The following is a 26096-nucleotide window of genomic DNA, read 5'->3' as shown; positions in this document are numbered from 1 at the left end:
GGAGAAGGAAAGGGTGAGAAACATTGATGTGAGAGAGAAAGGTCAGTTGGTTGCTCCAACTGGGGACTGAACCTACAGCCCACACATGTGCCCTGATGGGGAATCAAACTGGCGACTTTTTGCTTTGCGGGACAATACCCAACCAACTGAGTTATACTGGTCAGAGCTCAGATTCTTTTTATTTTTTAAAAAATAGAAAATAATGTTAAAGGTATAGGAATTCTATAGATGGATCTTCACATATTTCTAGACTTGACTTTAGTTTGTGCTTGGTAATAAACCTTGTTATGATACACTTGAGTTAAAAGTTTTCATTAATGAAAATAGAACATTTACAATCACATGGTTTATAGGTATAACTATTTAAAGATCAAAAGCCAGCATTATATTGTTTTGATTGTCTGCTTTATTAAATATTGACTCTGGCACTTCCCAACCCCTTGACTCTAAAAACAGTTTTGGTTATCTTTCTGTGGAGTTGTGCCTTGGATTATTTTCTGGCCAGAGCACAAAACAAAGCATTCAGAGGAACTTCTGGTTCATGTATTTGCTCAAACACTCTGATTATTCTTGCTCAGTCAGTGTGATTATCTGGAAGAGAAAGCAGTTATAAGACTTATATTCTGCATCTACTTTCTCTTCAATGTTTCACTTCAACAGGATTATTGTAGATTTACCTTAACTAGAAATTTATTGTCTCATTTAAAACACTATTTTCCCTTTTCAGAGATTCATTATATTTCAAATATTTGGGTAATTTTATATGACTTGACTTATTAAAGGTTTATGTTTTAGGGAAAAAACTCCTGTACTTAAAATGAAATTTCTGAGACTCTTTTTAGCAATTTGTAAGATTCATCAACTTTGTAAACTGGATTTTGTAGATTGGAAAAAAAGAAATTTGACTCAAAAATTACATTCAGATACGCAATTCTCTGAAAACAAATGTCTGCTAGTGAAGAATGGCTAGTGATCCTATATTTGTAATGACTTTTATTCATCAATATGGATGTACCTCAGAACCAAAAGTGTAGAGTGAAAAACACAAATTTTAGAATGTTATGTATGTAAATATTAAACATCACAGAAAACGATCTTGCACACCATGTGATGTTTATGAATGTATGTGCTTGTGCCGGTGTATGAATAAAAAGTAGGTGGGCTCTCTATTGAATTCATGACTCTGGCTGCCTCTGGGAGAAGAGTAACTGGGGTAGGGAGGGGAATTAAATCTACATTTTAAAAAAATTCCTGAAAAGATATGTTTATTTTGGTTTTGGGGGTTCATGGGCATTTGTTATATTGACATTTATGCTTCTATTAACATTTTCATGATAAAACATTCCATGTAGTATTTCCTAAGGAAAGAAGTTCCAACTAGGAGCCATACATTTGTCATGACCCAGAATGAGACTGAAGCTATTCTTTTTTTTTTAAGATTTTATTTACTTATTTTTAGAGAGGGAAGGGAGGGAGATAGAGAGAGAGAGAGAGAGAAACATCAATGTGCGGTTGCTGGGGGTTATGGCCTGCAACCCAGGCATGTACACTGGCTGGGAATCAAACCCGGGACACTTTGGTTCGCAGCCCGAGCTCAATCCACTGAGCTATGCAAGCCAGGAGACTGAAGCTATTCTAATACAGCTGTATTTTATGATGTTATTCTGTGAAAAATGAAAGTTGACAGAATGAATCTTGAACATGAGGAAACCTCCAAGTTGCCCTGGCTCTTGGGAAACTCTAACAGCTCACAGGTTATAAATAAAGACCCCAGAAACAGACTGCCTAGGCCAAACCTGGGCTTGACATCTTCTAGCTCTGAGATCTTGGAACAAGTGAACTCCTCTTAGCCTCAGTTTCCTATCTGTAGAATGAGAACAACAATGCCGGTTTTGGCACTGTTCTGAGGATCATATCAGTCTATGCCTGTGGTAGCTATGCAACAAAGATTAGCTATCAATATTTTCATCATCACTCCTATGAGCAGCCTCATTTCTTTCGGTGTACTATTTTCATTTCCACCTCCAACTCTTTGTGAATGCCGTTTCTTCAGCCTGGAATGTTTTTTATTTCTACCCTAATTTAATCTGGTGAACTCTTTCGCAGAGGAGTTTTGCAGAGGGGTTTTCTAAGAATTCTCTCTACTTCTTCAGAGAAGCCTCCTGTTCTTCCCCACCTTGGGCCAGTTCCTACTCAACCCACAATTGTCCTTTAAAAGTTACCCATGGGGGTTAAGAGCACAGGTTCTGGAGTTACAGACACATGAATTCAAAGTAAAATTCCACTCACAGCTTGTTCTGTGACTTTATATAGGTTATTTGTCCTCTCATTAAACCCGTTAGCATGTAATATTTGCTCAATAAAAAGGTAGTTTTAAAAAACATCCTAGTTAAAGTGATACATAGTATATTATTGCAATTATACTATAAATTTTTGTATTATGTTATTTTAATCTAACATTTTATCACAACCTGTCAAAATGATTTTTATAATTATTTTTAAATTATAAAAGTTTAAAAAATAAAGAGAATAATAGAGCAAACATTACTATACTCATAAAAAAAGTTATGTATTTTGCCATGTATAATGTACTCCTGTGTATAGTGCTCACCCACATTTTTGGCCCAAACTTGCAGGACAAAAAATCTTTCATTTTAATTTTTTAATTCAATTTTTTATTAATTTATATTTAGGAACAAAACTGATTATCATATTTCAGGGTATTATTTTGTACACAGATATCATTATTGCTTTCTAGAGTAACACTTTTAATGCATAAGCATAAACAAAAGAATTAAAAATATATAGATATGAAAGTATTACTACCCACATATAACGTGCATCCTTATTTTTCCCTCAAAAATTTGGGCAAAAAGTGTGCATTATACATGGCAAAATACAGTACTTGTGAACTACCCTGTCCTGGATTGTAAACTTTTTTCTTCTGGATACTTCATTAGTATCTACAACAATCTTTGACTTAGAGTAGGCATTGGGAAATTATTTATTGACTAGATGAATAAAGTTACCCCAGAAGGCGAAAACTTTTAGAGTTAATATTTTCAGGAAATGAACTGGACTCAATGTGCTTTGCCTAAAAGAAATAAATCTCGGATTATATAATTTTATAAAAAATATACTTTACACGTATTGGTTTGTTTGCCATAATAAATGATAAGGTAACCCAAATGAAGATTTGCATCATATTTGTAGCTTTAGAAGTTTTAGAGGATCATTTGGTGATCCTGAGGAAAGCAGGAACATTTCCAGCACTTTAATCTTAAGGTTTGATTTCTTTACCAGATTGTTTATTGTGAAATTAACTCACTTTTTTTCTGTTTTTAAGATTTTATTTATTTATTTTTAGAGAGAGGGGAAGGGAGGGAGAAAGAGGGAGAGAAACATCAATGTGTGGTTGCCTTTTGCACGTCCCCTACTGGGCAGCTAGCCTGTAACCCAGGCATGTGCCCTGACAGAATTGAACTGGTGACCCTTTGGTTTGCAGGCTGGCACTCAATCCACTGAGCCACACCAGCCAGGGCATCACTTCTTTTGTTTTAAAAATAGCCAAAGAGGAATTAGCAAACAAGAGATGATACTTCCCAGGGAGCAGAATAAGCTAGGCTCAATCAGAGTAAACTGATGTAATAAAAAAGGGCTTTCGTAAGTCAAATGAAATTGTTACAACTTTTAAGCAAACTAAAACAGTAAGCTTTTTGGAAAGGAGAGTTTCAGAGTTGAAGAAAAGGCAAGAAACTGCTTCCCCCTTAGTTGTGGGCTTATTTACTCTGGGAGAAAAACCTAAGAATGCTTTAAAAATTGAGGAAGGTCTTTGTGTTCAAATATTAGCATAATTATCCAGGAAAGATATCACATGGGATTTTGAACTGATTGCAAACCCAAATTTATTAGCTAAGTAGGGAAGCAGAGCAAAAATATGAGCAAGCAAGGACAGGGACTTTCTAAGCATTGAAGGAATTTTTATGACTCAGATGGGTGGTAGGGAGGTGAAATTACCAGGTTAGAAAAATAATGCAAAGCTCTACCTTGATAAAGCACCCTACAAATTATAGCCTTGGAAGACTTTCCCCCTCCCCACCTTTGGAGATTTTATAACACAAATCACTGGGAAATATTACTTTGTAGCTATATTTTGTCTCACCCTACTGTTAACTGTAGTATACTGACATCATAAATAATTGCATTTTGAATGCATATATTCATACATCATTCATTCATTCATTCATTCATTCATCAGAATATGCTTATTTATCTGCCAAACTTGCAGTAAGAGCACCATTAAAAATATACCTGGCTGGTGTAGCTCAGTGGATTGAGCACGGGCTGTGAACCAAAGTGTCGCAGGTTCCATTCCCAGTCAGGGTACATGCTTGGGTTGCAGGCCATGACCCCCAGCAACCGCACATTGATGTTTCTCTCTCTCTCTTTCTCCCTCCCTTTCCTCGCTAAAAATAAATAAAATCTTTAAAAAAATAAAAAAGAGAAAAAGTTAAGTATTAAAAAATAGAAGTGAAACATCTTATCTCTTCCTTAGAATTGTGCAAAATTAGTTATTGCTCAGAAGTATGACCTGGCCAGTCCTGCAAGATTCTAAGATACCTTTTTTTGGACACTTGAATGTGTGCACTTGCAAAACCCTGCTTATAACCAGTTAACCTATTTATTAATCATCTGCCCCCAAATCAGGGGTAAAGAGGACTTTTAAAGCCATCTGGTTGAAGACTGCACTTTGGCAAACACTGGTTTAAATAACATTCTAGTGCTTGTAATCAAGCTACAGCCTTGACAAGACTCACAGTTCTGACCCACAGCACTGGCATCCCATGGGAGCTTGTGGAAATGCAGATTTTCAGGCCCCCCAGACCTACTGAACCAAATTTCAACAAGAATGTGATTTCATCACATTCTCATGTGATGCTAATGAATATTCAAGTTTATTAAGCACTGATCTCCAAATCCCTCCTAAGTGGTTTTTAAAACAGAATATTTTTAGTAACAAGTGACTCATTATCCTGCAAAGCAGCATGTAGTTATCTTTAGGCAGCCTAACTATTAACAAGCTCTTCCTTACAGAGCTCAAAGCTAACTTCTTGAATGTTGCGTTCACTGGCCCTGGCTTAATCACTGGTAGCCTTCAGAACCTGGCTAGTGCCTCTTCTTTATGAAGACCATCTAAACACAAGAATGGGCTTTTTTATTTCCTCCCTTGAGCTGAACTTCTCCAAGTGTAACAAAATCCCACTTCCCCCATTTGTTCCTGGTAGAGCACTGAGGTTTCTTTACTCACTGACTTGGACTAGAAAATCTTAAAAGGGCACTTCCAAGTTCAATATTGTGATTGACCCCTTTACATCAGCTGGTAATGAAGAACAGTAGGCAGAAGGTAGAAACTTAGGAGCTGTATTTGTATACACTTAGGCAGAATGCTGCTGAGGCCCACTTATCATTAGCCATAATTTCCTTAGGTTCAAAAGTCTGTCACGGTGGAGACTTGGGAGACTTCTGTTATAACAATGGCCCCTGGCCCCTAAGGTGGTTTGCCGCTTTACAATTTATAAATTTGTCAACTACTTAGCACTTCAAAAGTTAAGTGCAGACCACTTCCGGCCAAGATGGAGGTGTAGGTAGACACACTGTGCCTCCTTGCACAACCAAGATAGGGACAACAATAATTTAGAAGTAGAATAACTACCAGAACTGACAGAAAATTGAACTATATGGAAGTCGGACAACCAAGAAGTTAAAATAAACATGTTCATCCAGACGGGCAGGAGGGGTGGAGTCGGACAGTCGGGCAGAGAGGGGTTGCGGCACAAAGAGCGCTGGGACCCGCATAAGGCATCCCCAGTGCGCTAGACCGCAGTGGGTGGGCCCTGGGTGCGCAAGCAGCAACTGGCATACCCCAGCCGAGGGGTGGTAATGAGCAGACCCCACAAGGCAGCGATTGTGAAGCAAGGCACTGCATGCTAGGCGGCTGGCTGACCGGGCAGTCCCAGGGTCCCAGCGCTGGGAAATAGAGCCTCGGGGCACTGATTGAAAATACCTGTGGGGGTTGAGGCACAGGGAGACTCCCAGCCTCACAGGAGAGGTCGTTGGAAAGACCCAAAGGGTGCACAAGCCCACCCACACAAGAATTAGCACCAGAAAGGCCTAGTTTGCTTGAGGGAAGCGGCAGAAGGGACTGAAGGCCAACGGAGATCAGAGCAAGCGCCATTGTTCCCTCACACACCCTGCCCCCACATACAGCGTCACAACCCAGCGACTGGGCTGACCCTCCCTGGTGAACACCTAAGACTCCGCCCCTCATACAGAGCAGATGCGACAAAAAAACAAAACAAAACAAAAGATGGCTCAAACAGAAGAACAAATGAAAGCCCTAGAACCAATACTTTTAAGCAACAGAGGTAGCCAACCTATCAGATGCACAGTTCAAAACACTGGTCATCAGGATGCTCACAGAATTGGTTGAATTTGGTTGCAAATTAGATGAAACAATGAAGGCTACAATAACTGGAATGAAGAAAAATGCACAGGGAACCAATAGTGATGGAAACAAATCTGGGTCTCACATTAATGGAGTGGACCAGAAGGAAGAAAACAACATACAATCAGAAAAGAATGAAGAAATAAGAATTCAAAAAAATGAGGAGAGGCTTAGGGACCTCCAGGACATCTTTAAATGTTCCAACATCTGAATTACAGGGGTACCAGAAGGAGAAGAGGAAGAGCAACAAGTGGAAAAGTTATTTGAACAAATAATAAAGGAGAACTTCCCCATTCTGGCAAAGGAAATGGACCTCTAGGAAGTCCAGGAAGCTCAGAGAGTCTCAAAGAAGTTGGACCCAAGGAGGAGCACACCAAGGGACATCATAATTACATTAGCCAAGGTAAAAATGAAGGAGAGAATCCTAGAAGCAGCAAGAGATAAGGAGACAGTAACCTACAAAGGAGTTCCCATCAGGTTGTCAGCTGATTTCTCAAGAGACCCTGCAGGCAAGAAGGGGCTGGAAAGAAGTATTCCAAGTCATGAAAGGCAAGGACCTACATCCAAGATTGCTCTATCCAGCAAAGCTTTCATTTAGAATGGAAGGGCAGATCAACTGCTTCTCAGATAAGGTCAAGTTAAAGGAGTTCATCATCACCAAACTCTTATTATATGAAATGTTAAAGGGACTTGTCTAAGAAAAAGAAGATAAGAAAAAAGATAAAAAACATGTATTGTAAAATGGCAGCAAACTCACAATTATTAACAATCACACCTAAAACAAAAACAAAATAAGCAAACAACTAGAATAGGAATAGAACCAGAGAAATGGAGATCACATGGAGGGTTAGCAACAGGGGATTGGGAGGAGGAGAGAGGGGGAAAAGGTATGAAGAATAAGTAGCATAGATTGTAAGTAGGAAATAGACAGGGGGAGGGCAAGAATAGTATGGGAAATGTAGAAGCTAAAGAATTTATAACACATGGACATGAACTAAAGGTGGGGAATGTGAGTGGGAGGGTGTGCAGGATGGAGGGGGATTGATGGGGGATAATGGGACAATTGTAATAGCATAATCAATAAAATATATTAAAAAACAACAAAAAGTGCATATGTAGAAATATGTGAAAATAAGCATTTTCCTGTTTTTCTAAATTTTAAGATTTTAGTTTTAAGATTTAGATTTTAGATTGAGATTAAGATTTTTAAACTTTTCAGAGAAAAATTGCTTTAGTCCACAAATCAGCACATGAACTGATTATGTTTTTCTTTAGCGGCTTTCAGTAATGTATTGCACGCACATCAAACATGTAGAAATAACGTTAGTGCACTCAGCTTTTGAAAATTTTCTTTCTTGGTAAAATCTAAACGTTTTTTCATGTTACTATATGATTTTCATAATAAAACATAACTATTTCCTTGTATAACATTTAGAGTTCATAGGTGGCTTCTGAAATAAAACCTTTGACGTAAAACCTTTGGTTTTCATATTTGTTTCTCAAGAATTAAAAAAAAAACCATTTCTGCCAGCACAGGAAATGCAGAGCTGCAAGTCTTGCTGTTGATGGTGGTTTTCGTATCTTGGTTAGTCTCATATAAGACAAGCTGTCGCAGGAGCATTTAAAGATTTTTTTCAAAAATTTTTTGAGAAAGTGGCCACAGCACATTCTTAAACTAGTTCCTATTTTTACTGATTTCCCCACTCTTTCTCTTGCTGCTTTCTTCTTGATGCTTTCATTTTCCTTGACCTCCTCCTCATTCTCGATCCCCTCCCTTCCCTTCCCCTTCAGAGAGTTTTCGGAGCAACAGCTCCACCTCTCACCTCCACATTTAACAATAAAGCTGTGTGTATGTGTGGAGAGAAGCTGAAAAATAAGACAGATGGTTCTTTCATTACCAGGTTGCTTTGGATTAATTGAGCTGGATATGTTATTTTTTTTTTAAGGAGACTGAACTGGATCCTGTGGATAACCAGTCATGAACTACAGTAATGTAATATACTTGTATATTGCTGATTTTGCTGTTGGATTTTTTGTTTTGTTTTGTTTTGTTTTTGGTAACTTCATTATCCTGTAAAACATTTTAGGAAGGATCAGGAGTGAGTTTAATAAAAGTACTTTTATTTAAATGTTTCTAATGGATTAAAATTTTTCTTGGGTAGCCGAGCCACTCTTACAAACATGCTGTCTCTGTGTTTTATTTCAGATCTTGCCAGAGAAGAAGCAGCACAGCCTCTGTCCTGGATAATTTGTAGTGGTACAACAATTTCGCAGACAGCCTCCTGAAAATTCCTGCACGCTTTCCACAGCCTTCACCTTCAGGACCAGAGGGCCGCTGGGAAACAGATTTCTTAAAAGTGCAGGTAAGCAAAGGCACCACTGCCATTGTCTCAAGTAAGCTTAGACACTTGAAATGTTCATATACAATGATACAATGTTTCTATTTCAAGCAGCTGACTTTAGAATACCCTCTCCTTTGTATATCACTGTCTGCTTATCTGTTGTGAGTTTAACATGAGGCCAAAGGGCCTGTGAAACTATTAATATGACCAATGACTCTACTAGAGCATACCCCAAAGTTGAGCTGTGGAAGTTTTAAATATTATTTTTATTCTCAGTCTGAATGGGCCTTTATTGGAACTATTTTAAACCAATCTGGAAGTGAAAGAGTAAGAAAATTCTGAAGTTGAAAATAGAATGTTACATGAATCACAAGTATTACAGAAACTGCAGTTAAGAAGCTGTGTATAACTTTGGGCAAGATGCTTAGCCTTTCTGTGCCTTTTTTTTCTCAGTAGAATAAACTTTAATTACCTTGCTGTCTTTAAATGCTACTGTTAATAATAATTTTATTATTAAAGTACTTTAATATAATTTTGAGCTATATTCTCCTTAGTATCCCTGGAACCTCAATTTATAAGTTTATTCTGAGAATGCTCTGGAGCTCAAATGTCTACCCAGAATTAGCTTGATGTTTTACCAGTGAATCCATACAGTCTTCCTGGTTTGTTAAGGTTTGTCAGAGAGCAATTATCCTTGCAGTGGACTTATTTCATTACTGTTTTATTTGAGAATCATTTTGTGAAGGGCACTTATTGACTGAGAAATTCATGATTCAGTGGTTCTGGCAAATGTGGACTTTTATAATGGTTTTGGGATTTAGTCCTTGAGATTCTTTTGATTGTTTCGTTATTCAAACCAAAATTATTGTGAGTGGTTGTAAAGCCTTCCCCCAGTGACCTGAGCCACAGGGCTTGCTGAACTCCTGAAACCGTGAACCTAGGCTGGACGCAGGGCTGGATCTTCAGGTTTCTCACTGACAGAAACATCGTAATTTAGTGGAATCTGGGCTCTAATCATCTTAGTTATTTGTGGAACTGACTTTCCTGTCCATCTTTACATCTCCTGGCATCTAGAACATGGAAATGTTTTGAATCTTCATAGCATAATTGTGAAGAGCATGGATTCTGGTGTGTGCCTGGGTTCAAATCTCAGCTGCTTACTATTTGGCTGGTCTTGGGTACATTATGACTTCTCTGGGCTTCATCTGTATGATAGGGATGCCAGTTAGTGCCTCTTTTAAAGGGTGGTTTTGAGGATTAAAAGGATTATTCATCTAAAGCATTTAAAATAGTTTCGTCACACAGTGTTCAGAAAATTTAAACACTTTATTGCTGTCCATTGCAGCGGTTATTCTTCTGTCTTCATTCTGTAGTCTAGGGGCAATGAATAGTCAGCTCCTTTCACCTTGTTAGACATTGCTGATTGACCCTGGTGTTTGCTTCTGAGCCTGGAACACAACGTTTGAATCTTTCTCAACAGAATGAATCCAGAGCACAGTGAAAGATGAAACCCATTCTACAACTCAAACTATTTGTAGAGTTCTTGATTTTATTTTTTTGCTTCGATTTGATATGCTGATTACAAATTTAGATTATTTGTTTTTATGGATTCAGAGCAGTTTTATTATGAAAAACATAAAAAGGTATGGGTCCTATAGCCAGAAATAGGGTCTAATTCTAAGACAAGTTTTGCTAGTGAATTATTGCTATGTTGAACAACTTTCATTTCACATTCAGAAAAAGATAAATACGGCTTCCTATCACAGATATTTTAGAATGTTGAAATGAATGTGCAGAAATAATAGCTAGCAATAGTAATGGAAGCTTAGTTTTTCTGAGGCTATTATTCACACAATGCCTCAAGTTCTTCAGGATCTTTTTAAGGATGTTATATAGTTTTTTAATGAGGTCTTGGTGAATGGGCAGCTAATGTTGGGTTGACCAAAACGTCCATATGGTTTTTTCTGTAAAATAAAAGACATATTTGTCACTTTTACCAATAACTTTATTGATTTGGATATTTTGGGTATGTTGGCTATCTCCTGTGGTACAATGTTGATTGTTCTCAATTAATGTCTCAGTTTGATCACTATTAATTTCAACTGGCCTACCCAACAGTGGAGCATTGCCCAGCAAGAAATCTCCAGCACAAAACTTTGCAAACCACTTTTTACATATTCAATCAGTCATAGCACCTTCTCCTTACACTGTACAAATCTTTTTTTTTGTTTGTATTTCAGTTGCATTTTTACCTTTCTTGAAATAATAAGGCAAACTATGCCAAAAATCTTGTCTATTTTCTTCCATCTTTAATATTAAAATTGCTATATAAAAATTCACCAGTTTTGGTAAGTTTTTTTTAATGTGCACACTGATATGACAGTGTCACAATACAATCTAACAAAATTGTTTCACATGAAGTTAAAGACAAATAAACACTACTCAAGCCTTCTTACAGAAAAAAACAAATGAACTTTTTGGCCAACCCAATACTTCATTATTTTTAAAAGAAGAATTAAAACAAGATTAGGACAGTCTTTACCATGTGGGAGACATATATCTAAGTGCTCTGTATTTACTACTTACAATAGCTCTATTAGGTTGCACCATTATTCCCATTGTATAGGAGAGGAAACTGAGGTATAAAGAGGTTAAGCCACCTCCCAGGGTCATAGAACCCGTCAGAAGTAGGGCTGAGGCTCAAACCTGAGGGCTGATAGCCAAGCAGACAACCTTGACCCTAATTATGCTGCTACCTACAAAGAATAAATTGAAGAATAAGATGAGAAGAAGAAGTAACAGCTGATAGAAGTGTTCAGTGCCAGACTAAGTGATTTTATGTGTATTTGTCAGACAATGAAAGCCCCTGTGGGGTGGGTGACAATGTGAGAGTTGGGCGTAGAGGATTTCATGCCAGGTGCAACATGTTGAAAGAAAGGAAAGAAAGGAAAGGAAAGAAAGATCAGAAATGATTGCTAGTAGCTGAGAAGTCATGTGAACATGGGTTTAGGAAATCGGATGAAGATAAGAGCTTGAGAACACCTGTATTTAGGTGTGCTGACGAGGAAGAGGAGACCTAGGACCCAGGACGAGAAGTCAGAGGGTGAGACCCAGGCTGGAGCAGTGCCACCCGAGGGAGGTGGTTCAGGACCACAGAGAGCAGAGAGGACTGGAACGACGCAAAGACGAGCAGTTGTCGCGCACTCACTGTGAGACTGGAATGTTCTGCAGGGGAAGCCACACGAAAGTGTTCCGCTGTGCTACAGACAGTGCTGCTTCTAAGTGAGGTAACCTTTGGCAAGGTTTTAAATTCCTCTAAGGCTTGGCTGCCTCTCCTGGAATATGGTGACTTAAGACCTTACTTGGATTAAATGCCCTGAATCCTTGGAGGTTTTCCAGCTCTCAGATCCGCTGTGCTTGGGTGGAAATTGCGAATAGCAATAATTGGAAATTGGTAGAGGTTTGGCTGGCGCTTTGGCTAAAACTTGCAGGTGAATCGGAGGGTGATGCAGAATGAAGTCTGCGCCCTGTAGGTATGATCTAAAATGAGTCCTCTACACAGGCGGGGCAAAATAGATTTACAGTTGCGAATACTCGAAAGATGGAGTTCATTCCCGTATTATCAATTAATTTCTTTTCCCACAAAAACAACTGTAAACCTACTCTTGCCCACTGCTCTGTATTTCCTCTCAGACATACCAGCAGTGTCTTAGTGACACTGGTCATAAATGGAAGATAAGAAAACAATATACAAAGGAAAATGTCTAGTGAATTTATAAAGAAACTGTAAACATCCCCTACAATGGCAAAGGAAAGTTTTCGCTACTTTTCAGAGAGTCTGACTAGCTTCTTAAGAGAAAATTCTGTTGAGTGGAAATTTTAGAAGATCAAGCCCAAAGGACTTTTAAAAGAGATAAAATCAAAGGAAATAAAGAGCTTCCCAGGCAAGAAAAATCTAAAGGAGTTCATCATCACCAAACCATTATTATAAGAAATGTTAAAGGGACTTATTTAAGAATAGAAGATCAAAACTCTAAACAATAAAATGGCAAAAACCCCCCACAAATCTTTCAACAATTGAATCTAAAGAACAAACTAAGCAAATAAGAACAGAGACAGAATCCGTGATACTGAGGGCATTTTGATGGTTGCCAGATGGGTGTGGGGTTGGGTGAGGAGGTGATGGGATTAAGAAGTACAAATAGGTAGTCACAGAATGGCCGTGGGGAAGTAAAGTACAGTGTAGGCAATGGAGCAGCCCAGGAACATGACTGATGCCTGGATATGAACAATGGTGGGGGGATTGCCTGAGGGAGTGGGGGTTGCTGGGTAGAGGGGGACAAAAGGGGAAAAATCAGGACAATTGTAATAGCATAATCAATAAAATATAATAATAAAAAAGAGCTAGCATGGAATTTAGAATGAGCTTCAGTTCCTCTGAAAAACTTTTTGTGAAGCCCTGATCCTCTTAGTGGCAGTAATTCCTTTTCTCCTCAGACCTCCAGGGGTGCTTCTCCAGCACACAGATCACCTGGGACCTTGTTGAAATGCAGATCTGACTCACTGGATAAAGCAGTAGAGCTGAGATGCTGCATTTCTATTGGGTTCCCAGGTGATGCCAATGTTGCTGGCCAGTGGGCCACACTTTGAGTAGCAGGGGTCTAAGACATTTGGCTTTTATTCTCACAACAGACACTCATTTTGAAACAGTGTAACTTGGCTCCCTCACCAGACTGTGAACTCTGTACCCTATATTCTGAAGTAGATGAGTGCTGGATATTATTAACAGATTAATCATTTCTTACCTCTTTCATTGGCTTGTGTTATTCAGTTGTGTCAGTAATTTGAATTGTTATAGGTAGGGCCTTTTTTCTTTTAACTGAGGCATTGAAGCAAATCTATTGTTAGAAATAGGCATCAGAATGCAATATAAAATTTGCATATAAATTTAAACATACATTTACTATATGACCCATGAAGACATATGCCCACCTGAAGACTTGTACTTAAATGGTCAATGTAGCTTTATTTACAGTAACCAAAAACTGAGGAGAAACCAAATGTCCATTAACTGCGGGAATGATAAACAAACTCTGGTATAGCTGCACAATGAAATACTACTTAGAAATAAAAAGGACTTTTCCTGGTAGAAGCAACAACATGGACTTTTTTTCAAAAGCATTATACTAGTTGAAATAAGCCATAAATAAGATAATATATTGTATGATTCCATTTATACTTAACTTTTAGAAAAAGCAAAACTACAGTGGTAAACAGATTAGGAGACAGGAATGGGGGGAGGAAGTCGGCTAACAGGGGTTGATGGAAATGTTTAATATGATTTTGGTGGTGGTTACATGACTATATGCATTTGTCAAAACTCACCAAACTATACATGATAAAGTGGCTAATTTTATTGTATAAAATTTTTATCTTGGTAAAGTTAATTGAAAAAAACTGGCCATAATCATGAAACTGTTGACACTATCTAATACTTCTTGGAGGCCATCTTATTAGTGGGATTTTAATATAAGGAAATAGAGAAAGTGTCCACTCTGGGAGAAGAAATGGGAGTCTGGCAGAAAATATGAATGAACAGTAGGAACATAAGAAGTTCCCTTAACAACTTCTTTGTGTATTTTCAATGCCACTGAATCTAAAGGGAAAAATCTCAAAAACAGGAAGTTCAGTTCATTTATTTTTATCGCCCAGTGTAGTATGCTGTTAGTGGGATGATTTGAATGTGTCCCGCTGTGCTACTAAAACACCCAGATTCTGCCAAAATGTCATTTTTCTCCTTTTTCTATTCTTTGCAGTGAGCACACCCAGTTTTCAGGGGAGGATTCAGTCCTCTACTTTGGCAGTGAAGGCTTAGCTCTAATTAGGTGAAAATATCTGCCTGCATGTGCTAAGGATGAAGTCTAGCAACAGCCCTGGCTTTCTTGACAGACCAAAGGAGAAAAGTGCTCGTGTAGGTGTGTAGAAACTAGCAGCATCTCATTGTTTTCACAGAACTGGGGAAAAGGAGAGAAAGTAAATTAACTGTACATGTTCTGCTTTGCAGAAAGAAAAAAAAATTGACGTATTTAGAAATCAGTCAGAATGTGTTACAGTTGGTTCAACTTGTTGAAATTATCCAAATAGTTTTTTTGGAGGGCACATAAATCAACTTATAATTCTCTGTTAATTTACTCAGCAATGTCAGACTTTTACCTTCTCAATTTGTATCAAGTAGCAATAGCTCAACACTTCAGATTTAAATTTAGCTTTTTCAGGTGGAATATTGCATATTACTTAATTTTATGTATGCTATTTTATACTTTAACTAGGGCCTATTGAGCATTTTCAGGTCCTTCTAACAAAATTGCATCAGCCAGACTACTGATTCATTAAGATTTATCCCTTTAATTGTGAAATAAACAGTTTTTCATATTATGGTTTTTCTAAGTATGTTTTAGTAAATGCATACATTTACTGTATATCATTCTCTTGCTTTACTTTTAAAAGCTATTAAGTGAATATATTACATTCATGATTTTATAGTTTAAAAACATAGTTTTATAGTTTAAAAGTATAGGTTTATAGTTTCCTATAATGTACAAGTAAAAACCCTGGACAGACCTGAGTTTGAATTCTGGCCACTGCTCTGGGAATTAAGCATGTCCAGCATGGGGTTGATAATGCCCCCATGTTCCTCATCACGTGTGCCCAGGGCTTAGTTCAGTGCTGGGGATTTAGTAAGTACTGAATGATCTGTGCTGTCATTTATAGGATTATCAGTACCAGCGGGTGGAGGTCCTTGGTATAGCAATAAGATTATGGACACCTTTGGGTCATCTAATTAGTACTAAGGACCACACTTAAAAGAGGGGTAGTGAGTAAGTTGAAGAGGACTGAGGTCTCTGCATCTGTCATGGGGGGGTCCTTTGTGTCTCTGTCAAGGCTTTGGCTATATGAAGGTGGCTACATCTAGGAGGCTTAGGGGACCCATGAGGCTGGACCGGAATCTAGACATTATTGCACAGCTAGAGCTGGAGCTATTACTCACACGAGCATGTGATTACAGAGAATAGTCATGAGCTAAGTAATACATACAGGGTCTGGCAGAAGTAACGCCTGCTCGAGTGCAGTTGGTAGGGTAATAATATGGGTGTAATAATTTACAGTTTTAATTTGAACACCTCACCTAAAATGTTATATGGTGTGCTTGAGTGTTATATTGTTATGTTAGAAAATTACATGCTTATACTTTTGTAATTAAGGGGGGGGGGGGTGTGTTATTTGTGCCTGACCTTGAACAAAGAGGAGGGAAGGCAGGATGTAAGATCTCTTGGCCAAGTTCTGACAGTCTTGAGCGTAGGGCACTGTGAGCTGAGGAGTGGTGGACACCAGAGTGGAGAAGGGCCTCTTCCAGAGCTCAATGGACACAGACCACCAGCAGGGCCACCTGGTATGTTTGAGGGGATGAGTGTGGACAGAGGCACCTGGCGAAGGGGAAGGTTGTGGCTGCAATCCTGCCTGTGCCAAGTTCTATGGCCATGGGGCTGTGTAGAGCCAGAGGGGTGTCCTTTTCTATTTTTCACAACGATGAAGTGATTGGGTGTTACTGTTGAGCAGCAGTGTTTTAGGGGTGAGAGGAGACAGAGCAGCAGAAGGGCAGGACACCTGTCACAGAAGAAACAGCATAAGGGGACGGAATGGATGAAGGCCTGGTTTAGGATTCTAGTTACTAAGGAATTTGAAGTTTGTCTGTAGAGCTACCAGGGTGGCTGAAAGAGAAGAATGCAGACATTGAAGAGCTAGGATTGAATCCAGGACCTGGCAGCAGGAACCCAGGCCCAGTAGGTATGTCCAGAGTCAGGGTGGAGTTGTTACTGGGGAGACCTGAGTTAGGGGATGCCCCCTCCTCAGTTCTTGTCTTGTTTGTGAGAGATGAACTCAAGCCAGAGACAACACGTATTGTGGAAATGAGATAGCAAGTTTTATGAAATATACTTGAGCATGAAGCTGCGTGCAGGCACCCAGCTAGTCTGAGTGCTCTGACTTCTAGGTTCCCCTCTTCCTCCCTTCCCAGACCTTGGGATGAATATACAGTTTCAGAGGCTGTCTTTCCCAGATAGTGGAAATGGTATATAGAAAATCTTAAGGGCTTCCTTCCTGGGCATTCATGGGATTTTTTTCTTGTGATTTTCAGAACACATGGCAATCTTATCTGACCAGACTCAGGACTGCTGAATGAATGAGTGAGACAGGTCTTCCTCCCCTTCCCTGCCTTGGTTTGCAATCTATCCAGCCTAACAGAATCAGCAGGAACCTGACAAAGCTGTTGAGTTGTTACTGGGGGGTTCCTCAGGCCCCCTTTCATTGGGCCAGGATCTGTTCCACAGCCTGGAGCGGGGCTGACAATGCATGTGAGCATCATAGGAAGCTCCTGTAGCCAGATCTAAAGGAAACTGGGTGCAGAGAGGCCAGGCAGGATGGGTCTGTGCATATGTGCTGAGCTTCTGGACAAGTGAACTTGAAAGATTTTCTTCCCTGGTGTTGTATGGTACTGAGATACCCATAGGGTTTTTACACGTGGTAGATAGAAAAATGCTTCCAGAATTATTGCCGAACGTACTTTTTTATAGTAGATTGTTGGAAAACAAACAAACAAACAGCAGGAGAGCCTAAAATAAAAATAAGACCATTTTCAAGTGACATTCCATAGGTTATTTTTTGTGTGGTTGTTTCTATAAGCCTTGCTGCCGCGGTTGCGCTGGGCCTCAGGAGCGTGCACTGAGAGAGAGCCAGGTGCCCTCTAGTTTGACTCTAGTGCATACTAAAGGTTGGGATTCACCTCTGTGACACACTCAACAGAGCCACAGAGAAAACAATAATGGATTTGCTCAATTCCAAAAGAATGGGATTGGGAAGAACATGATTGGGCGTAATACAGTTTAATTTCAGCACAGTTTGTGACTGTAACCTTTCTCTCCATTTCACCAACCCCTAGAATTGATACTGCTTAAGGAGCTGGTGGGATAGACAGATTCGAGAAACATTCTGTAATGTTTAGTGTGGTTTTGGAAGGCTAGGCCTGTGCGCATTTGTAAAAGCTCACGTTTGGGGAGAGGCATGGGCTCTGGTCTGGTAGACAAAGGTTTGAGTCCTGTTTCTGCTACTTATCAGCTCAGGAAAGTTACTGCTATGCTCAGAGCTTTGTTTTCCTCATCTGACAATGAGAATTGTAAGTTTACCACACCCCTCACAATTGTGAGGGTTAGATGAGACAGTTCACCCAAAGCATTTATTACAGGCCTTGGTACATACTAAACACTCATATTATTTATTCATTTATTTATTTTTAGAGAGAGGGGAAGGGAAGGGAAAAAGAGAAGGAGAGAAGCATTGATGTGAAAGAAAAACATTGCTCGGTTACCTCCTGTATGCACCCCAGCCGGGTACCAAACCCACAACCTAGGCAAGTGCCCTGACTGGGAATCGAACTGGTGACCTTTCCCTTTGAGGGATGATACCCAACCAACTAAGCCACACCGGTCAGGGCTCTTTTATTTTTTAATTTAGTACTTTTATATCAATGATTCTAATCAGCCATTATTTACTGGGCATTTTACATGTGCTAGGCATTTTGGATAAAAAAATAATAATATGGGCATGTAGTTATGGGATCTGTAACTGTATTCAACAACTATGTACTTATCATCTTCTATGTGACAGGTTTTATCAGAGGTGCTGGAAATAAAATGATAGACAAGACAGTCCTGCTGTCACAAAGCTTTCTGTCCAGCAGGGTAAGCACTGTAATTTCTGTTGTGGTCTCCGTGTTTCAGTAACTCCATTACCACCCCCACGGTTCTTTCCCTCCATGCTCTAGTGTCCTAGAGCTGCAATTCTCACACTTTAGTGTGCATAAGAACCAAGTTGAAGGGTGCTTGTTTCAACACACTTACCTGAGCCTTACATTCAGATCGAGTAGGAAATGTTAACAAGCCCAAGCTAGTGCTGACCCACAGACCTGCTGTGTCCGCTTGGAGACGTGGCCCTAGAGCCACTTCGAGTGCACCAGTAACTGACTGGAGCCCTGTCAGGAAGTTCCAGATTAGAATGTTGTCTTTTGAGTTCCCCTAATGCTTTTTATTTTAAGAGACAGAATGGCACCAGAAATAGAACCCTGAGAATAAAGTGGTCAGATCTTAAGTCTATTTCTGTCTCTCAAACTGGGACAAACCTGGGGCAACTAACTTCAGAAACTTTCGGTTCCCTCAGTAATCGAGAGCACTCCCCCACACCCAGTTATAAAGCTTGTTTTCATCCTTAAGTGAAGTGGGCATACAGTGTTCTATGAACAAATAAAATGTACTTTCATTTTTAAAGAGAAGAAAAGATTGTGGCCAAGACTGAGCTCCCTTACACATATGTAGGTTATTTATATATTGTGTTACATATAACTTAAGAAGAAATGAATGTGTGATCTCTGCCAACGAGTCCTACTCTCCCTCGAGGCCCTCTGCTCACACTTCAGATGAATAATTGCTTTTCTGATATAACTGTAAAGCATGTCTTAGAGAACCCGGCTTTAGGAGCAGCTGCAGCCAGGAAGCTGGCGTCGGTCATATTTAATGTCAAGAACTGGAAAACTTGTTTGTTTTAGTAAATGAAGCTATATTGAAGGGCCTTATAATTTTTTTTTTAAAAACAGGCATTCAAGCCCTGGCTGGCATAGCTCAGTGGATTGAGCGCGGGCTGGGAACCAAAGTGTCCCAGGTTCGATTCCCAGCCAGGGTACATTCCTGGGTTGCAGGCCATAACCCCCAGCAAGCGCACATTGATGTTTCTCTCTCTCTCTCTCTCTCTCTCTCTGTCTCTCTCTCTCTCCCTCCCCCTTCCTTCCCTCTCTAAAAATAAATAAATAAAATCTAAAGAAAAAAATTAAAAAAAAAAAAGGCATTCTATCTGGTTTTCCATTGAAGAATTTTGCTTGAAGAAAAATGGTCATTCTATTTATAAAATATAATTAGAGAATTTGTTTGTTTATGGAAGCTTTTTCCTATGAGCAAGCAGAGGAACTATATGTTTATCACAAGGATATTGTGGCTGGTCCAGCTATTTTGCAACTTGAATATGGACACTTTGAACTGCTCATAAACTATGAGAGGGTGACTAATTCTCTGAAGTTTTCCTCATGTAAGTGTATACAGTGGCTCTTGAAGACTGGGTTCATTTTACTATTTGAAGGAAAAAAAACCATTCTCTTACACTTTGTTTTCAGCTAAACAACATTTGTGTAGGAAAAACAATGAAAATGTCTGTTACTCAAACTTCTGAGGTCTGTAAAATAATACATAAATTTCCCAAACTATATGTTTTGGGTGACTGGTAAGCAAACTGAATTGTAAATGCTGAGTTTTTTCTCTAGGTCACATGCTATCTTATCTTAGATGTAAATATGTTTTTTAAAAATTGCTGATACTGGTGTCATCTTTGTTGGGTGTTTGAATAAATGATGTTATTCTGAGCAGAGCCTTAAGTATTTAATTTGAGTATTTAAGTAGTTGTTTGGGGACCGTTTTGGCCCATGGTAAAATGCCTTCCAGGACAGCCTTAAACATATCCTACATTCATGTTTGTGTGATACCTACATGGAAAAAAACCAGCATTTTGCTGAGGTCTGTCAAAGGGAGGAGCCAAGCCAAGCCCACCTCAGCGCCCAGTCAGCGCTGATAGCTCTCTCTTGTCATCATGAAGCATGGCGCATGGCATCTGGCGCAGTGTTTACTGGTGTCACCTCTCTCACACATACAGTGAATTGCCTTTTAGTGCCGAGCTGGAGTCCAGTTCCTGGACTGTTCTCAGTTCATCCAGCACACGTGGAGGAAGGAAAGCTACTGTTTGTTGAACACATTGTAAGGGCCACCCTCTGGGCCTGCTATCTTGTCTGTCTCTGAGTCATCGATTAGCCACTTCAGCGATGCGTTTGATACCCCAAATACCTCACTATCTTGAACTTTTACTCTGGCAGTCCCAAGCCTTAATTCTCTCTATCACTTAGATTTTTTTACCAATGATTTCTCAAGAAACAGAGAACCACACTATTTTTTTCCCACTAAATATTATGTAATTTATTTCTTGCTTTTTACCAAGATAAATTTAAGGTGATATTTAAAATACCCCACAATACATCAAGATAGTGTACATCACACTGGGTGAGGAAGACAGACCAAAGTGGAAAGAGAGGCACAGGCCCGAGGGGATGGAAGCAGCAGCCCTGTATGTCTGTCACATGCTTTGCCCCCTTTGGCATCCTCGGATGCTGGGCTTTCTGCTGGAGCAACACCCAATTGCATCTTCCTGTCAGACCAATAAGAATACAGCACGGGCTGTATGCGGGATAGGCCAAATAACAATTTGGCTTTCTCCAAACACATGCATTTAGCTGCATAGCAAAAAAGAACAGATGACTTTTTGTTTATGCATGTAGACCCAGCAAAAATCTGCCTTCCTAAGTGGAGGGCAGGCAAAGACCAAAGAAACTGGCTGGCTACTCCAGTCTGGTAATAAGAGAGTTTATTAAGGGAATCGGACATATGATGTAGGACAAACTGGATGCAACCAGAACAGCAAGAGTCCAAGATCAGAAAGAAAAATATTTAGTAGGTACTTGAATTGATCTTCTCCTGCTGTGAGAACTACACGTGCAGCCTGAGTTTTGGTCGTTAATGTGGCCACAGTCTTGGGAACCCGGCCAGGTTGTTTAAACATGCAGTTGGCCGAGGGAGGTGGTGCTTCTTGGCGTGAGGTACTTCTCCTTTCTTTCAGTAGTGTGTGTCCCAGTCCATGTGAGTGTGTCTCCACGCGTCCTGACTACATCAGGGTAATGAACCCACCGGAGTCTGAGCAGATTCTCCCCACCCATGGGTGTGAAGTAACTGACTCATCCTCAGGGAACATCCCACAGACTGTAGGGCTTGGTGCTCTCTTTATCCTGGTTTGTTGGTTTAGGGCAACGTTGAGACTATTGCTGTGTCCTTTGTTTTCCACCCCTTTAGCCTGTTGGGCACCTCAGTCTCAGGTGCCAGCCTGGTGTACAGAGGAGTGGGGCCCACAGCTTAGTCATTTAAATGTATCAATGCTTGGGAAAGCACCTTCATCCACCAGACAAAGTGGGTTTTCTAGTTAGTAACTCAGTCTGTTGCTTAAGGTCTCCATTTTTCCATTCCACCTACCCAGCTGCCTATGGGTGAGATAGGGCAGCAATTTTCAGCCAGTGGGCCACAAGAATTTTTAAAACACACACCTGACTATTTAGTCAGGGGCACTGACCTCTTTTCCCTCAAACTGTCAAATAAAAAATGACAAAACCAACACAACAGTAGCTGTCTGATGTGAATGAATCAAATATATACCAACCTTTTTGGTCACATTGGCTGCAAGTATAATACGTTTTCTGGTGTGCTGCAAAATTTTAGTAGTTTATTTGTGCCACAAGATGAAAAAGGTTGAAAATTGCTGATATGCGAGATGGAACCTCATTCAACAACTGTATTGACCAGGTCACTGCATTTTTAAAGGCAGTGCTGGTCCTTAGCCATGCCCACTCTTCCAGTGTGCCCAAACTGTCATGTCAGCTGATGGGCTAGTTGTTAAAGTGTGTATTTTTGCCAGACCATCTGCTTCCTGGTTTCTTTGAGGTGTAGATGCCTCTTGGTCAGGCATATGGGAGGCAAGATCATGCTCTTGTGAGCCCAAACCTTGTCTCCATAAAGGTGTGTTCATAATTGTCCACTCCTCCATTTCCATTGTCAAACCATAAAGTTACTCACTTTAAAGTGGCCCACCTGTTAGTATACAGCATCAGTGGTCAAGGTCATGCATGATTACCACCCAGACAACTCCTAATTCAGCTCCTTGTTCCTGTTTCCACCCAGATAGCACTGGCGGATGGTTGGATGGCAACTGCCCTCTAGGTAGATGGGCTATGCTGGCTAGAGCCGTAGTCCACCAAGCTCCAGCTGGAACTTCCCATATTCCTTCTTTGCAGACTCGGGGATAGAAGTAGGAGCACTTGGAGGATCTGTACATTCAACAGAGCCTAATAATTACTGCATCTCTAAAGAAAAAGGACTCTTGGGCAGAGTGCTCCTCTGTTGTAAGCAAGCATGCCACTTAGTGAGTGTAGGAGTCTGAGCTGGGGAGAGGCAGGTCAGTGGAACATGTTGTCTGTTTACTCCTTGATGGGAAGGGAAGTTTGTATGGTAACTGGCTGCTCTTTGGTAAGAGGTTCCACCTGTAGGAGCACTGCATTCATTGTCAATAATTGCTGTGCTATTGGGGTGTATCTGATATCTGCTTCCTTCTATAATTGGGACCAAGACCCAAGGGGCATTCTTCCCTTTCGTTTTTGCCAGAATGCCTAGCCTGTGCCTTTCAGAGTTACTGAGACATCTCACTCAGATGGGAACCTAGCCTGGAAGACTCCAAGAACTTGAATCTGTTTCACCAGTATTTTTACCTTCTCAAAGGCAGCCTGTTGTTCAGCCCCCTAGTCCCACATATGCCCTTAACTAGGTGACACAGTGGGTGAAGGCATTATGCTGGGTGGAGTATAAATGCTTACCTGTATCCCACAATTCCCACAAAATCCTGTACCTCTTTCATTTTTTTTTTTTTTTTTGGATCGGTTAGGCTAGTATTTTGGCTGTGACAGCCTCAGAGACAATGTTGGTCTTACCCAACCAAGCCACTTCAAAGGACTTGACTGTGGTGTGCAGACCTGGAATTTTCCGTGTATGCACTGTCTATCCTCTCTGTTGGAGGTGGCCAGTAGAGCCTGCAAGGTTTTCTGTAGCAGAAGTAAATCTTCACAGGTTGACATTATGTCATCAATATAGTGAGCCCATTTCACAGAGATCAGGAAGGAAAACAATGCGAAGTTCAAAGCAACCATCCCATGGCATATGGTAGGGCTAAGTACATTGAGGGAACACTTAGATGGTACGCCCCAAGTGGGAACCATTTTTCTAACGATTTGTCACTGTGAGGCTATCAGCCTTGCAGCAGGGGAGGGCTCCAAACACTCCAGAAGATATCCACACAAGAACATAATGGATACCCCACACTGAGTGGCCGCTGAATGAAGTCCAGCTTAAATGCCCTAAGTGAATGAAGGAATGCAAGCACTGAGAAACAGGGTTTTTCAGTGAGCCTGGGGTTTTCCAGTGAGCCTGTAAGAGCCAAGTGGCTGTTTTGGGTTCCCCATAGCCCCAACTATTCATTTAATTGACAACCATTGTTTACCTATTTTAGTTTTCCTGATTCCGGGGCAGAGTATTGTCATATTACAAGGACATCAGGATGGCAAAAATCTGGCAGTGATGGGGTCATTTTTGCAGAAGGAGGATGAACTTTATCTGTATGTGCCACAGTGTCTACAGATTTTGTTGCTGCTGCCTTTTGATGAAAGTCAGCTCAGGCATTTCAAATGCAGAAGGTTAGCTTTTACTATTGAGAAGATTTCTTTAGTAATTAAAGACCTGACTTATACTATTTAAATTTACTTAATTAAATCCATTTTAATCTTAGCCAGACCATGCATTAAAAGTTTTTTTCTCCAAAGATTTCTTTTCATAAGCCTTCTACAATTATTGCTAAAGCTTTCACCTAAAATCCTTTTTTTCTACTTAAATCTATTTATCAGTTCTTCACATTTATGTTTAGGTTACCCACAAAACTTCATGAGACTTTAGACAAAATAAGCCTTCATTCTAAGTTATCATTTTTGCTGATCAATTTATAACCTTAGCTAAAGTAAAGGTAAAGACATGTCTTTTAATTAAACCAACAAACTTAAACTAGTTTTAATACCAGGTATTTTCCCAGATCTCTTGATCCTGTAAAGCATTTTGATTGGTTTCTATCCTTCTGAAAATTTTGGAATACCCAATCCTTAATTTATATAAGTGCTTAATTCCTGTAAGCCAATTAAATGTAGCTCTTTTACCAGTTTCCCCTGCAGATACTTCCCCCCTCCCCCCCAAGCTCATTTCTTTGGTCTCCTGGCTGGATCACCAATTGTCAGTATACACAGACTCAGGGGAAAGCTCTAAGAATAAATATCTACCTTCACAAGTGGAGGGCAGGCCACTCCAATCTGGTAATTAATAGAGTTTATTAAGGGAAACTTACATAGGAGATATGTCCAGGGCAACTGCAAGACAAAACAGATTCCTGCGCCCACCTGGCAGGTGCCAAAGAATTATATAGGGTAAAAAGGAGGGGGGCGGGGAGGGGGTAGCCACAGTACTACCAAGTGTGGGAAATAATGTACTTGACCAGGTCGGGGCAACAGCCTGTTCTGGGACCCAGCATGTAGTGGGAGGCAGGGGAAGGGATGCTGATTTATGTCAGAATGAACATGGGTTCTGATCAGACATTCTCTAAGTGGGGTTTGCACTAAGCAATATCCCACTTCTGTCCTGGGTCCAGTTTGGCAATCCAGTAGCATTCATGTTATAGAACAGTCTCTCTTCTATTCTGTACATTCAGAAAACAGACAATGATAAAATACACAAACATACTCAGCACATATTTTGTGTAATGTGTTGTGCCTGTCGCTTTGGGCAGTCCATCTGGAAGCCCAGAGACACAGCTCATGTGCCCTAACCGATAAGCATGCTACCACCTAAGGTCTGCCAAGCCAGGAACTGTGTGGAGTTGGGCTGTAAACCCTGTTGTTTGATTTCACAGGGATTGTGTATACTAAATTAGAAGTATGTGTATACTAAAATTGGCTCATTTAGTTTATTTGCTTTCCTCTGACTTAGCCTTCATTCTTAACTGATTTATAATAGTGGCACATGGGGTGGTGGCTGTCTTCATAGCGGTGTTAAGCAACAGGTACGGCACGGGAGGCGAGGTTAGCAGCCTTCACTGGATTGTTCTTACAGGTTAGCAAACAGCCCTCCACACGCAGTAGTTCCAACTCTGACAGAGCCCAGCACAATTACGACATTTGTTAAGATGACCTTCATTATCAAGGAAAGTTTAAATTCTGTTCAGTGTATTCTACTTACAAAGGCAAAGGAGTGCTTTATTTTAAGATTTCCATTTATACTTATTTAACCACTGAAACGGAGGCGGAATTACGTATTTGGAAATATCTGCAACTAGTCTCATGCGTTCTACACTGTGTTGCCTTAGTTGAAGTTAACAGTTAGCAGTGAGAGAGTGGTGTGTGCAGTTGTCTAGAT

The 26096-nt window shown here is 40.1% G+C and overlaps 1 protein-coding gene across 8 annotated transcripts in view; it reads left to right on the top strand.

Annotated features, from left to right (window-relative positions):
• The window catches only part of ST3GAL6 (ST3 beta-galactoside alpha-2,3-sialyltransferase 6), a 76044-nt gene that overhangs the window by 15244 nt on the left and 34704 nt on the right, over window positions 1–26096 (top strand). For 5 of the 8 annotated variants that reach the window (XM_036018016.1, XM_028504275.2, XM_036018017.1 and 2 more), the window contains exon 2: window positions 8712–8868. The gene's annotated coding sequence lies outside the window, so the exon portion shown is untranslated. Of the gene's footprint in view, window positions 1–8379; window positions 8605–8711; window positions 8869–26096 lie in introns of those variants that run through there. The other 3 variants (XM_036018018.1, XM_036018021.1, XM_036018019.1) reach the window with 3 other exon arrangements.

Source organism: Phyllostomus discolor, chromosome 2 (assembly GCF_004126475.2).
Source record: "Phyllostomus discolor isolate MPI-MPIP mPhyDis1 chromosome 2, mPhyDis1.pri.v3, whole genome shotgun sequence".
Taxonomy (NCBI): domain Eukaryota; kingdom Metazoa; phylum Chordata; class Mammalia; order Chiroptera; family Phyllostomidae; genus Phyllostomus; species Phyllostomus discolor.
This window is presented reverse-complemented; position numbering and strand designations above follow the sequence as displayed.